Raw genomic sequence first — 13,684 nt, forward strand, 5'->3', positions numbered from 1 at the left:
CAGTACCAGGGGGAGTGGGAGAGAAGAGAAAATATAAAATTGTATTTGGAAAGCAAATTTCTATTAACAAGATGTAGAAACTTTGAGCCTCTGGATTCTCTGCAGACATCTCATTAATTCCCCAGCACAATCTTCTCATGCAAGTTCCTACATGAGGTACAGGAATGAAATTTCTAAAACCCGAAACCATGTCAATCTCTTTTCCCAGCCTCGGGTCTGAGAGAGTGACAGAAGAAGAAAGGGGACAGTGAAGAGAAACCAAGAAGGCACATTAAATAGATTGCCTTTTGTTGTTGTTGAGACAGGGTCTCATTTTGTCACTCAGGGTGGTGGGAACATAGGTCACTGCAGCCTCAACCTCCCAGGCTCAAGCAATGTCCCTGCCTCACCCCCCAAGAAGCTAGGACTATAGGCACATGCTACCATATCTGGCTAATTTTTGTATATTTTGTAAAGACGGGGATTCACCATGTTGTAATCTCAGCACCTTGGGAGGCCAAGGTGGGTGGATTACTCGAGGCCAGGAGTTCGAGACCAGCCTGGTCAACATGGTGAAACCCCATCTCTACTAAAAATACAAAAATTACCCGGGCATGGTCGTGCGTGCCTGTAGTCTCAACTACTCTACTTGGGAGGCTGAGGCAGGAGAATCACTTGAACCCAGGAGGCAGAGGTTGTAGTGAGTGAGATGGCACCACTGCACTCCAGCCTGGGTGACAGAATAAGACTCTGTCTGGGAAAAAAAAAGAGTTTAAAAACATGTAAATTCTTAGAATAATATCTAAGACAAAGCAAGTCCTCAGTAAACTGTAGCTTTTATTGTAATTATTCATCTGCGAGAGAGGGAACTTATGTTTAATTCTTTGGAAAAAATGGCAGCCCTGGAGGCTCAGATGACTAAATCATTAGCTAACAAGTCAGAGACAACATGAAACAGTGGGAAAGCACCAGACCAAATATCAAAACACCTGCTGGAGCAGAGTTTGCCAGTTACCTCCCAATCCAGTCTTCCCCTCTTTAGCAAAGTAACTTTGATTTTTAACTAAGAGTGTGAGTGTGTGTGTGTTTTAGACACAGGGTCTCAATATTTCACCCAGGGATGGGATACAGCGGCATGATCATGGCTCACTGCAGCCTCGAACTCCTGGGCTCCAGTGATCCTCCCGCCTCAGTCTCTAGAGTAGCTAGGACTACAGGTACGTGTTACCACATCTGGCTAATAGCTGGGTACATTTCTACCAGTCAGGTGACTATATTTTCAGCCTTCTCTGCCGCTAGGACAGCCATGTGACTCTTGAGATGTTTATAAATATAACTTCTACATAAAACCTTGAAGAAGTCTCTTTAAATGTATGGGGCATACCCTTTCTGTTTTCTTCCTCCATTAAGCTTCCTGCTGATGCTCTACTATCTTGGGATGGGACCACATCGTAGGATGTTGTACATTAAGCTCCAGTGTCTGCCAACTTGGGGAAGCTAAGTGGTAGAGCCTGAACACTAGCCCTGGACTACCTATGTCTAGACTCTTGATCTAACAGGATAAAACTGTATGTTTAGGCCTCTTATTCACCTAAATCTAATAGAAACTGATAGGTTTGGGTTCTGACCTAGTATCGCCATATGATCTCAGATAAATCAGTCTAATTCTTAATCTTCTCAGCTGTAAAATGTGATAATGCCCACTTTGGGAGGCCGAGGTGGGTGGATCACGAGGTCAGGAGTTTGAGACTAGCCAGGACAATCTGGTGAAACCCCGTCTCTACTAAAAATACAACTAGCTGGGTGTGGTGGTGCGCGCCTGTAATCCCAGCTATTTGGGAGGCTGAGACAGAACTGTTTGAACCCAAGACGCAAAGGTTGCAGTGAGCCGAGATCGTGCCATTGCGCTACAACCTTGGAGCCTGGGTGACAGAGCGAGACTCTGTCTCCAAAAAAAAAAAAAAAAAAAAAAAAAAAAGCAAGTGTTAATGATGAAGGCATAGCGATAAAGACAAAATAACTTTTAAAAAGTCTATGAAAGGAGGCTGTGTTTCTAAGAGTAGAAAACTTTCTTACAGAAGGTCATGAAAATTGATCATGTTGGAGATAATATTCTGAATCCTGCTAAATACACTACTAAATTATCTCAGCAGGAATCTTGTAATTTACCACTCTTTGAAGTCCGTAGCTTCTGATGCTGATTCATTCCTAATTAAATGGCTTTAGCTATTCAAATCCTAGTACCTCCCTCTCAATATCCTGTCATCATCCCAGACCTTTTAAAAAAACAGTTTTATTTTACTTTATTTATTTTTTGACACAGAGTCTCACTCTGTCACCCAGGCTAGAGTTCTGTGGCACGATCTCGGCTCACTGTAACCTCGGCCTCCTGGGTTCAAGCGATTCTCCTGCCTCAGCCTCCCGAATAGCTGGGATTACAGGCATAAGCCACTACGCCCACCTAATTTTTGTATTTTTAGTGGAGATGGGGTTTTGCCATGCTGACCAGACTGGTCTCAAACTCCTGACCTCAGGTGATCCACCTGCCTCGGCCTCCCAAAGTGCTGGGATTACAGGCATGAGCCACTGCACCCAGCCTAATAGTTTTATTTTAAATTGGCAAATAGTAATTGTATATATTTATGAAGCAAAATGTGATATTTTGATAAATGTGTACATGTGGAACAATCAAATTGGGCTATGTAACACATCTGTCATCTCATATACTTATTTATTTGTGGTGAGAACATTTAAAATCTATTCTTTGAGCTATTTTGAAATATGCATTATTCACTCTAGTCACCATGCTTTACAACAGATCATAAGAACCTATTCCTCTTGTCTAATAAAAACTCTGTATCCTTTGCCCAACACCTCCTCTTTCCCCATCCACCCCGACCAACCCCAACCTTAATAACTGAGTCATACTTAGTGACTTTATCACAAAGCAAAGTTGTCTAAGAGAACTTTATGGCAATAATGGAAATGTTCTATATTATGCTTGACAATACAGTACCCATCAGTCTCATGTGGTTACTGGCCACTTGAAATGTGACTAGTGTGACTGAAGAACTGAATTTTCAATTTTATTTGATTTTAATTAACTAAGTTTTGACTGATTGATTGAGACAGGGTTCTCAGTCTGTCACCCAGGCTGGAGTGCAGTGGTGCAATCACAGCTCACTGTAGCCTTAACCTCTCAGGTTCAAACAATCTTCCCACCTTAGCCCCTTGAGTAACTGGGACTAGAGACACGTACCACCATGCCAAGCTAACTTAAATTTTTTGTAGAGATGGGATCTCACTATGTTGTCCAGGCTGGTCTTGAACTCTTGGACTCAATCCTCCCACACTGGCCTCTCAAAGTGCTGGGATTACAGGCATGAGATACTACACCTAGCCTATATATGTGTGTGTGTGTGTGTGTATACACACACACACACACACACACACACACACACATATATTTTTTAAGACAGTCTTGCTCTGTCGACCAGGCTGGAGTGCAATGGTGTGATCCTGGCTCACTGCAACCTCTGCCCTGGGGTTCAGGTGATTTTCATGTCTCAGTTTCCTGAGTAGCTGGGATTACAGGCATGCACACCATGCCTGGCTAATTTTTGTATTTTTAGCACAGATGGGGTTTCACCATGTTGGCCAGGCTGGTCTCGAACTCCTGGCTTCAAGCAATCTACCCGCCTCAGCCTCCCATAGTGCTGAGATTACAGGCATGAGTCACTGTGCCTGGCCAAATAATTTAATTTTAAGTAGACAAATGTGGCTAGTGACTGTTATCGGTCAGCCATACAGTGAGCTCTAAGAAATAGAAGTAAATCATGGCATTTCTTCATTTTCATCTGACCTATCTCATTGACTCTAAATATCTGTGGCAAAATGTTTTCTTTTTCCTCCTTGGAAAGTCTCCATTTCCCTATTCAGAATTTGGGATTAATGATCTTCTTTCCAGAGGAATAGACACATATGTTCAACACACACACACACGTATACGCACACAGAGTCCTAAGTCAAATTCAGCGAAAACTTCACTGAACACATCAAAATAGTTGGATTCATGGAATCCACCAAAAAATGTGCCAAAGACAATTCAATCCCTGAAAAGCCCTCACCATTTTTTTCTTTTTTTTTTTTTTAGCTTTTTTGTCTAAAGACACCAGAATTTCAATTATCCTTCTTGCTAAGTCCTTATATAAGTTTAGTATGTTCTTTTTATTAAATAAAACACAAGAAAAAATAGGCATGTTCTGCTCCTGAAAGATCAAATTAAGATCAGGCATGGTGGCTCGCTCCTGTAACTTCAGCACTTTGGAAGACCGAGGCAGGAGGACTGCTTGAGCCAGGAGTTCAAGACCAGACTGGGCAACATGGTGAGATCTCTTCTTTACAAAATAAATAAATAAATAAATAAAATTTAAAAATAAAAAAATTAGCTAGGTGTGGCGGCAGACACCTGTAGTCCCAGCTACCTGGGAGGCTGAGGTGGGAGGACTGCTACTTGAACCCAGGAGGTGGAAGCTGCAGTGAGTGCAGATCCCGCCACTGCACTCCAGCCTGGGTGAGAGTGAGACCCTGACTCAAAAAAAGGATCCAACTAAAAGAAGTGGTTTGAATCAAGGTTACTAACCATGGAAAGCTTCTTGGTACTACTACCAGACTAATGGGCAGGCGGGAGAAAAGCAACTCTCCAGAAGGGAGTACCAAAGGTGGTGATATATGGAGAAATGTTTTTCTAGCTCGAAAGAAACACACTAGAACACACACCCTAACCCTGATGACCACCCCCCAGGCTGCTATTCAGGTGCTCATGTTTTAGATGTGAGCAAAAGTGTAATTCCTTAAAAAAAACTCCTTGATGTGACTCCAAGAAATGATGTGACAGTACTTGCTGCAGATTTCCCTCAGAGGCACACCAGCATGACCTTTTCAAATGCAAACCGACTTACTCATCAGAGCTGTCAGGTTTCTCGGGGAGGAGTTTAAAAGAAAGGCAACACTTCCCTCTGAGTGAACTGAGGAGTGTGGCTGACCCTGACTAAGTGAGAATGAAGGGACAAAAGACACCTGGAGAATGACCCCTGCAAGCAGAAAGCGCCATGGGACTAGGCCTTGAAAGAACTTGATGGGAGCGGAAAGTCTTTGGCTCTACAGATTCTCTGCTTCGATCAGCCCACCTTGATTGGTTTTGGCACACCCCCGACCCCCAAGCTGGCTTAGATATTCACGGATCTTAGTACTGAATCCAAATGTCCTCTGTATCTCCAAATCAGATCTTCCTTGTCTTTACAGCAGGACTGCCTGTCAACCATGTCACTCAGCTAGGCTTCACTGGCTCTTCCTCACACAGCCCTCATTAAGACACGAGCACCACACTAGGCACTTGGGGATGGCAGTTAGAGAGGAGTATCACGGAGCTCACAATCTAATTGTCCAGTGTGTAGTCTTCTTTTTTTTTTTTTTTTTTTTTTTGAGATGGAGTCTCACTCTGTCGCCCGGGCTGGAGTGCAGTGGCCGGATCTCAGCTCACTGCAAGCTCCGCCTCCCGGGTTCACGCCATTCTCCTGCCTCAGCCTCCCGAGTAGCTGGGACTACAGGCACCCGCCACCGCGCCCGGCTAGTTTTTTGTATTTTTTAGTAGAGATGGGGTTTCACCGTGTTAGCCAGGATGGTCTCGATCTCCTGACCTCGTGATCCGCCCGTCTCGGCCTCCCAAAGTGCAGGGATTACAGGCTTGAGCCACCGCGCCCGGCCCAGTGTGTAGTCTTAAAGGCAGATGCAGACAAAAAGAGCTGAGCGATGACCCAGAACTGTGTCCACACCTGGAAAATGCCTTCGGTCTTTAAGGGGTTGTTATATCACAACATGGAAATACAGTGATCAAGTAGAAGGCAGGGGAAAAAAAAAAAAAAAAAAAAACCCTGGAATTTCAGAAAGAAGAAAGAAAAAAAATGTAGGGTAAAGGTAGGTAGTGGGTGGGATTAGTGAAAATGACAGTGAAACTTTAGATTTTTTCAAATATAAAGGTTAGGGAAATGAGAACTGGATATTCAAACACGCCAAGATAAAGAAGCTTGTCCCCCATCTACAGGAAGTTTATCCCTAACATCTAAATAGTCATGTTTTAAAATCAACAAGTTTGCTGGTTTTCAGCTGCCACTAACCAGAACCCCCAGTGGCTGTGGCCTACAGTGTAGACAGACTGTGCCCAGCCGGACTAAATGAAGACATATAACCGGAAGTCCGCCACCAGCCTGACCCCTCCCAGTTTCAGGAGGAGACCGAGCAAAACACTATCCAGCTACATGAGTAGTAGACAAGATGCTTTAACCCTAGCAGCACAGGGTGCGAAGGATCCCACATCTGAATCAGCAGATTCAGAGAGTAAGTGGTCTATGACCCAAGGAAACTCTAAGGGTAAGAACGGAAACTTACCAGCAAGTTCAGCAGGACTTTTGGTTTCCCCCACCTCTCTCCCTCCCTGTCCACTGCAGTTACATATTGATGTCCACAGTCACATATTTTTAAAATTTGATATAATTATCTCCTAGAAATTACTGTATGTAGCCTCTTGGGATCTAAGGCAATTAAGTGAAGATAAATGTATTTCATAGAGCAAGCTGTCAAAGGATAAAGCAATTTCATTCCCCATTTGAAGTGGAGGCTTGGGTCACGCATGGTTTATTTGAAACAAAGCCATCACCTAAAGCTGCCGATCTTATCTCTAACTCTGTTCTCCGTTCCAAACTGCTGGAGATGTGTAGCGTGGCACTGCCTGAAGTTATGACATCTGGCTCAAGGCCAGCAGAACAAGCCAGCTCCTCTTCTAGGTTTCAAGCCTAAGAGAACAAAAGTCACATTAAAAGAAGGTAACTACACAGGTGAAGTCTGTTAAACCCTGAAGAAGGGAGATGTTTCCAGGGTATTGGGAGTGACTACAGAGGCACCCAACAGTGGGGAAATTGTGCAAGAAAAGGCAGAAGAAACAGCCCCCAAATGGGGTAGGTAAAATACATGCCAAGGAACCAGATTTTTCTCATCTGGGAGACACCAAACCAAACAGTGAGGCCTATTTCATGAAACAGCCTAAGAGATGGAAAGCATGCCAGACTGACAATCAAGAGACAATCAAGGGTTCTAGTACTGTAAGGCTGTGTGAAACTTACGGAAAAGTGCCTGTTTTTTAGTTTAGTTTTTTTTTTTTTTTTTTGAGATGGAGTCTCACTCTGTCATCCAGGCTGGAGTGCAGTGGTGCAATCTCAGCTCACTGCAACTGTGGCCTCCCGGGATCAAGCGATTCTCCCTGTCTCAGCTTCCCAAGAAGGTGGCGTGCGCCTGACCGCAAGTGATCTGTCTGCCTTGGTTCCCAAAGTGCTGGGATTATAGGTGTGAGCCACCGTGCCTAGAGCTTTAAAAAAAAAAATTTTTTTTTTTTTTTTAGATGGCGTTTCGCTCTGTCACCCAGGCTGGAGTGCAGTGCTGTGATCTTGGCTCACTGTCACCTGTACCTCCTGGTTTCGAACAATTCTCCTGCCTCAGCCTCCCAAGTAGCTGGGATTACAGGCGCATGCCACCACATCCGGCTAATTTTTGTATTTTTAGTAGAGATGGGGTTTCACCATGTTGCCCAGGCTGGTCTCGGACTCCTGAGCTCAAGTGATCCTCCCACCCCAGTCTCCCAAAGTGCTGGGATTACAGGCACGAGCTACCATGCCCAGCTGGGAAAGTGCCTGTTAACTAATTTTTTTTTTTTTTAACTGTAACGGGCACTTTCTTTTTGAGACAGGGTCTTACTCTGTCACCCATGCTGGAGTGCAGCAGTGAGACCTGGGCTCACTGCAACCTCTGCCTCCCAAGTAGCTGGGACCATAGGCGTGTGCCACCATGCCCAACTAGTTTTTGTATTTTTTGCAGAGATGGGGTTTTGCCATGTTGCCTAAGCTGGTCTCCTGACCTCAAGTGATCTGCATGCCTCAGCCTCCCAAAGCGCTGGGGTTATAGGCGTGAGCCACTGCACCTGGCCTCGCACTTAATTTTTAAAAATTCTTCATATCCAAGTCGGGTGTGATGGCTCACACCTGTAATCCCAACACTTTGGGAGGCTGAGACAGGCGGATCCTGAGGTCAGGAGATCGAGACCATCCTGGCTAGCATGGTGAAACCCTATCTCTGCTAAAAATGCAAAAAATTAGCCAGGTGTGGTAGCACGCACCTGTAGTCCCAGCACTTGGGACGCTGAGGCAGAAGAATCACTTGAACCCAGGAGGCAGAGGTTGCAGTGAGCTGAGATTGTGCTATTGCACTCCAAGCTGGGCAACAGAGCGAGACTCCGTCTCAAAAAAAAAAAAAACAACAAAAACAAAAAAACCAACTTTATATTCACATTGTATTCATTTTTATAACATGCAGTCAATGCACTATTTAGAAAGTAGTATTCAATTTTTTTTTTTTTTAAAGTAATTGAAGCTGTCTTTAGGTGAAATACATGCGTGTCAGACCTTGTCTGAGCACTGCTTTTTGCAGAAGCCTTGACAAACTGGAATTGGCTTTCAAGTATTAGTGCATTGGAATCACCTGGAGAGTGTGTTAAATGAGATTGCTGGGCTCCACCCTCAACTCTTTATGATTTATAAGTCGGAGGTAGGGCCTAAAACATAACAAGTTCCCAGGTGAATCTGATGCTGCTGGTAGTGGCACAGAGAAATCTGGCCAGGAGAATGATCTAGAATTGCCGTGTTTAATACAGTAGCCACTAGCCACATGTGGATATTTCAATTTAATTACATCAAGATTTGTTTTTCTGTTGCACTAGCCACATTTCAAGTATTCAAAAGTCACATGTGGCCAGTGGCTACCACACAGGATGGTGCAGAAATAGTAACTTTCCATCATTACAGTATTAAACACTGCATCATTACAGAAAGTTCTATAATATTTCACAGCACTGGTCAAGAATCTATTTGATTGCACTGGTTTGTTTAGCTTAGAGAAAAGAAAACGTAAAGAGAATTTCAAGTACAACTAAGGTGTGTTAGATATAGAAAAAACAGACTTTGTGATTTTGAGAAAACCTTTTAAAAATCATTAAGTGGGAATTATAGGAAGGCAGGCTGTGTTCAGTTTGAGATGGAACTTTTTTCTTTTGGAGATGCGGTCTTGCTCTGTCACCCTGGCTGGAGTGCAGTGGCACAATCACAGCTCACCATAACCTTGAGATCCCAGGCTTGAGTGATCCTCCTGCTCAGCCACTTGAATGGCTAGGACCACAGGTGTGCACACCATACCCGCTAATTTTTTAAAAACTTTTTGTAGAGGAAGGGTCTTCCTATGTTGCATGGCTGGTCTTGAACTCCTGGGCTCAACTGATCCTCCTACCTTGGCCTCCCAAAGTGCTGAGATGACAGGCACAAGCCACCTCACTCAGCCTGAGAAGAAACTTTCTATAGTGACTGTCTCAGAGTAAATTCTGGGAAGCATCTGGAGCAGAGGCCACTGAGAACATGGGAGGACTACTTTTCATTAGATAAGAGACTGGCCCTGATGTCTTCTAAGGAACTTTTTTTTTTTTTGAGACGGAGTCTCGCTCTGTTGCCCAGGCTGGAGTGCAGTGGTGCGATCTCAGCTCACTGCAAGCTCCGCCTCCCGGGTTTACATCATTCTCCTGCCTCAGTCTCCTGAGTAGCTGGGACTACAGGCACCGCCACCGCGCCCAGCTAATTTTTTGTATTTTTAGTGGAGACGGGGTTTCACCTTGTTAGCCAGGATGGTCTTGATCTCCTGACCTTGTGATCCGCCCACCTCGGCCTCCCAAAGTGCTGGGATTACAGGCGTGAGCCACCGCGCCCGGCCCCCTCTAAGGAACCTTTTAACGCCATGCTTCTTCTGTAATCAATATGATCCAATTTTATAGTTACAATCATTGTTCACCATTCCTTTGAAATCCAGGACACTTTTCTAAAGCATGTACTTCAGGTAAAAGAAACTTCCTCTAGTGGGGATATCTGGTGATAAACTCTGTTTTGTTTTTGTTTTTGTTTTTGGTGGGGGGACAGGATCTCACTATGGTTGGACTCCAATGCCTGGGCTCCAGCGATCCTCCTGCCTTAGCCTCCCAAGTGGCTGGGAATATGGGCACACATCAGCTTCTCCCAGTCCTTATTGTTTAAAAATGTCTTTATAACACCAAAGCACAAGTAATAAAATAAAATAAACCAGATTAATTGGACTTCATAAAAAATTAAAACATTCAAGAAAGGGCAAGGACAATAAAATCATAGGAGAGAGAAAATATTTGCAAATCATTTATCTGATAAAGGACTTATATCCAGAATCTATAAAGAACTCCTGCAACTCAAGGCTGGGGGTGGTGGCTCATGCCTGTCATCCCAGCACTTTGGGAGGCAGAGGTGGGAGGACTGCTGGAGTCCAGGAGTTCAAAACCATACTGGGCAACACAGTGAGACCCTGTCTGTCTCTCTGTGAACTTCTACAACTCAATGTAATCTTTCTTTCTATCTGTCTGTCTATCTATGAACTCCCACAACTCAATAATCTATCTTTCTATCTATCTATCTATCTATCTATCTCCTACAATTCAACAATAAAAGACAACCCAATTTTAAAAGTAGGCAAATATTTGAATAGTAGTTCAAAGAAATACCAATAGCTAGTGAACACATGAAAAGTTGTTCAACATCATTAGTTATTGAGAAATGCAAGTGAAAATCACCATTTAGATACCACTTCACACACACTAGGATGGCTATAATAAAAAAGACAATAATAACAAGTGTTGGTGAAGATGTGGGGAAATTGAACCCTCATACATTTGCTGCTAGTGAGAATGTAAAATGTTACAGCTGCTTTGGAAAACTGTCTAGTGTGGAAGTTCCTCCAACAATTAAACACAGTTTACCTTATGACCAAAGAATACTACTTCTAGGTATATATATCTAAGAGAAATGAAAACATACGTCCACATAAAAACTCATACACGAATGTTCATATCAACATTATTCATAATAGCCAAAAAATGCAAACAACCTAAATGCTTATGAAACTGATGAATGGATAAACAAAACGTGGAATTATCATAAAATGGAATATTATTCAGGTATAAAAAGGAATGAAGTACTGATATGAGCTGTGACATGGATAAACCTTAAAACATTAAGCACACCAGAAGACGCCAGATACAAAAGGTCACATAATTATATGATTCCATTAGTATGAAATAAGCAGAAGAGGCACATCTGGAGAGACTGAAAGTAAACTAGTGGCTGACAGGGGCTAGGAAGAGGGGGAAATAGAGGTGACACAACAGGTAGAGGGTTTTTTTTTTTTTTTTTTGAGACAGAGTCTGGCTCTGTTGCCCAGGCTGGAGTGCAGTGGCGCCATCTCGGCTCACTGCAACCTCCGCCTCCCGGGTTCACGCCATTCTCCTGTCTCAGACTCCCAAGTAGCTAGGATTACAGGTGCCCACCACCACGCCCAGCTAATTTTTGTATTTTTAGTAGAGACGGGGTTCCTCGTTGACCAGGCTGGTCTCGAATTCCGGACTTCAGGTGATCTGCACGCCTCAGCCTCCCAATGTGCTGGGGTTACAGGCGTGAGCCACGGCACCCGGCCATTAATTTTAAAATCTTTTTGTAGAGATGGGGTCTCATCATGTTTCCCAGGCGGGTCTTGAACTCCAGAGCTCAAGTGATCCTCCTGCCTTGACCTCCCTAAGTGGTGGGTTTACAGGCATGACCCACCATGCCTGGTCACCTTTGTTTATCCTTCACAAGATAGCTCTGTTGAAAATGACAATTATTTACTTTAAGTATATTAAAGGCTGTGGGCTGATTTCCATGGAACAGTATCCATGTGAATTCTTTGTGGCCTGAGTTGAAGCTGCTTGTTTCCAGAGAGGACTTTGCTTCTGCGGGTTACCCTGGGATGATGTCAGACACAGATCACTAAATTAAACCATCTGCTGCTCCAGGTTTTTCAGAGCAGACTAAAATCTCAGGTGAGGGTTAGCTGTTGGTCGTAAAATGCTCACCATGAGGTTTCCTTCTCATTTGCCCTCACCCTGAAGCTCTTTTGGAATCCCAGCTTTAGGAAAGGCCTCTGATATCATTCCTCACCTAGGGCACATCCCACGCTTTCAGGCCTGCTCGCCGTAGTCCAAGAAGCTTTTAGTGAGTACACCCAAAGTTTCCATGGCTTGACAGAAATCATCAGGACAACCACCAGCCAGCTTTGGCACTCGCTTCCTTTTCAGAAATCTCTTGTTCGCTTAGTTCTTAAGATCTGTAGATTTCTCTCTTTCATGCCAGCTCAGGATGCGTTACATTATAGTTAGCATTTTGTTATTTATTTCTATTTTTGTTTTTTTTTGAGACAGTCTCTCTCTGTCGCTCTGCTGCCCAGGCTGATCAGTGGGGTGAAATCGGCTCACTGCAACATCCGCCTCCTGGGTTCAAGCGATTCTCATGCCTCAGCCTTCTGAGTAGCTGGGACTACAGGCATGTACCACCACGTCCAGCTAATTTTTTTTTGTCTTCTTAGTAAAGACAGGGTTTCACTATGTTGCCCAGGCTGGTCTTCCACTCCTGAGCTCAGGCAACCCACCTGCCTCACCCTCCCAAAGTGCTGGGATTACAGGCATGAGCCACTGTGCCCAGCCTATAGGTAGTACTTTTGTGTTAATTGAGAAGGTTGTTCAGTGTATCTAATCCTACCATACAACTAAAAATGGAAGACCCTGTTAAGCTCTTTGAGTTCTAAAAACCTCATGTAGGGTGGACACAGTGGCTCACACCCATAATTCCAGCACTTTGGGAGGCCAAAGTGGCTGAGATCGCGCCTGCACTCCTGCCTGGGCAACAGAGCCAGGCTCCATCTCAAAAAAAAAAAAAAAAAAAAAAAAAAAAAAAAAAAAAAAAGCATATAGCATACCTTTGCATCAGAAGCCATAGAGAGGATGCTGATGTACCTTCAGAAATAAAAACAAAAAAGAAAAAACAAAAAACAAGAAGCCATAGAGAGGAAAATCCATTCTTGCTCATCCATTCTGAACTCAGTTAGGTGACTGTTGGTAACTGGAATAGTTTCTGGAAAGCACAATCCACCCTGAAATTCGGGTCAGTGTAGACTCTACCTGTCTGCAACTGTTCCTGAGTAGATGAACGATGCTCTACCTAAATCTCAATATATATTCCATGTCTTTTTTTGGTCTTTTTTAGTTATTCAGATTTTAGTTTTAAATATTTAAAATAACTAAAATCTTTCGGGGCTCCTTTCCTAAATATTTCTCTTTGTTGAAACAAACAGGAGAAAAAGGGCCTAGAAGATATGATTAAATGAACTAAAATAATGTATATCGGAGGTTATAATTCTCAAAAAACAATAGTAATGCAAAAACATGCTTAAGTAAAACCTAGTGAAGCTTGTGGAAGCATGAACTCTGGTGCCTGGCACAGGCTAAGTGGTAAATATCTGTTAGATTACATAACACTTACTTTGGATGGGCAGGTGATGGGGCCAATGCATCCACATCCCGAAACAATGCTGAGCAGACTTTGTGACCACTTTCAGGGGAAAAACCAAGTCAGAGACTTGACCCTTGCCCTATTTCAGAGGACGCAACCCCATACTGGGAGATGAACAGATAGGAGTAAGTAGGTCACCTGTGCTCTGTTCCTTT

General features: G+C 43.6%; 1 protein-coding gene across 4 annotated transcripts in view; it reads right to left on the bottom strand.

Annotated features, from left to right (window-relative positions):
- The window catches only part of SMG6 (SMG6 nonsense mediated mRNA decay factor), a 243,796-nt gene that overhangs the window by 74,328 nt on the left and 155,784 nt on the right, over positions 1-13,684 (bottom strand). The gene's annotated exons all lie outside the window — the stretch shown is intronic.

This window comes from Chlorocebus sabaeus, chromosome 16 (assembly GCF_047675955.1).
Source record: "Chlorocebus sabaeus isolate Y175 chromosome 16, mChlSab1.0.hap1, whole genome shotgun sequence".
In the NCBI taxonomy this organism is placed as follows: domain Eukaryota; kingdom Metazoa; phylum Chordata; class Mammalia; order Primates; family Cercopithecidae; genus Chlorocebus; species Chlorocebus sabaeus.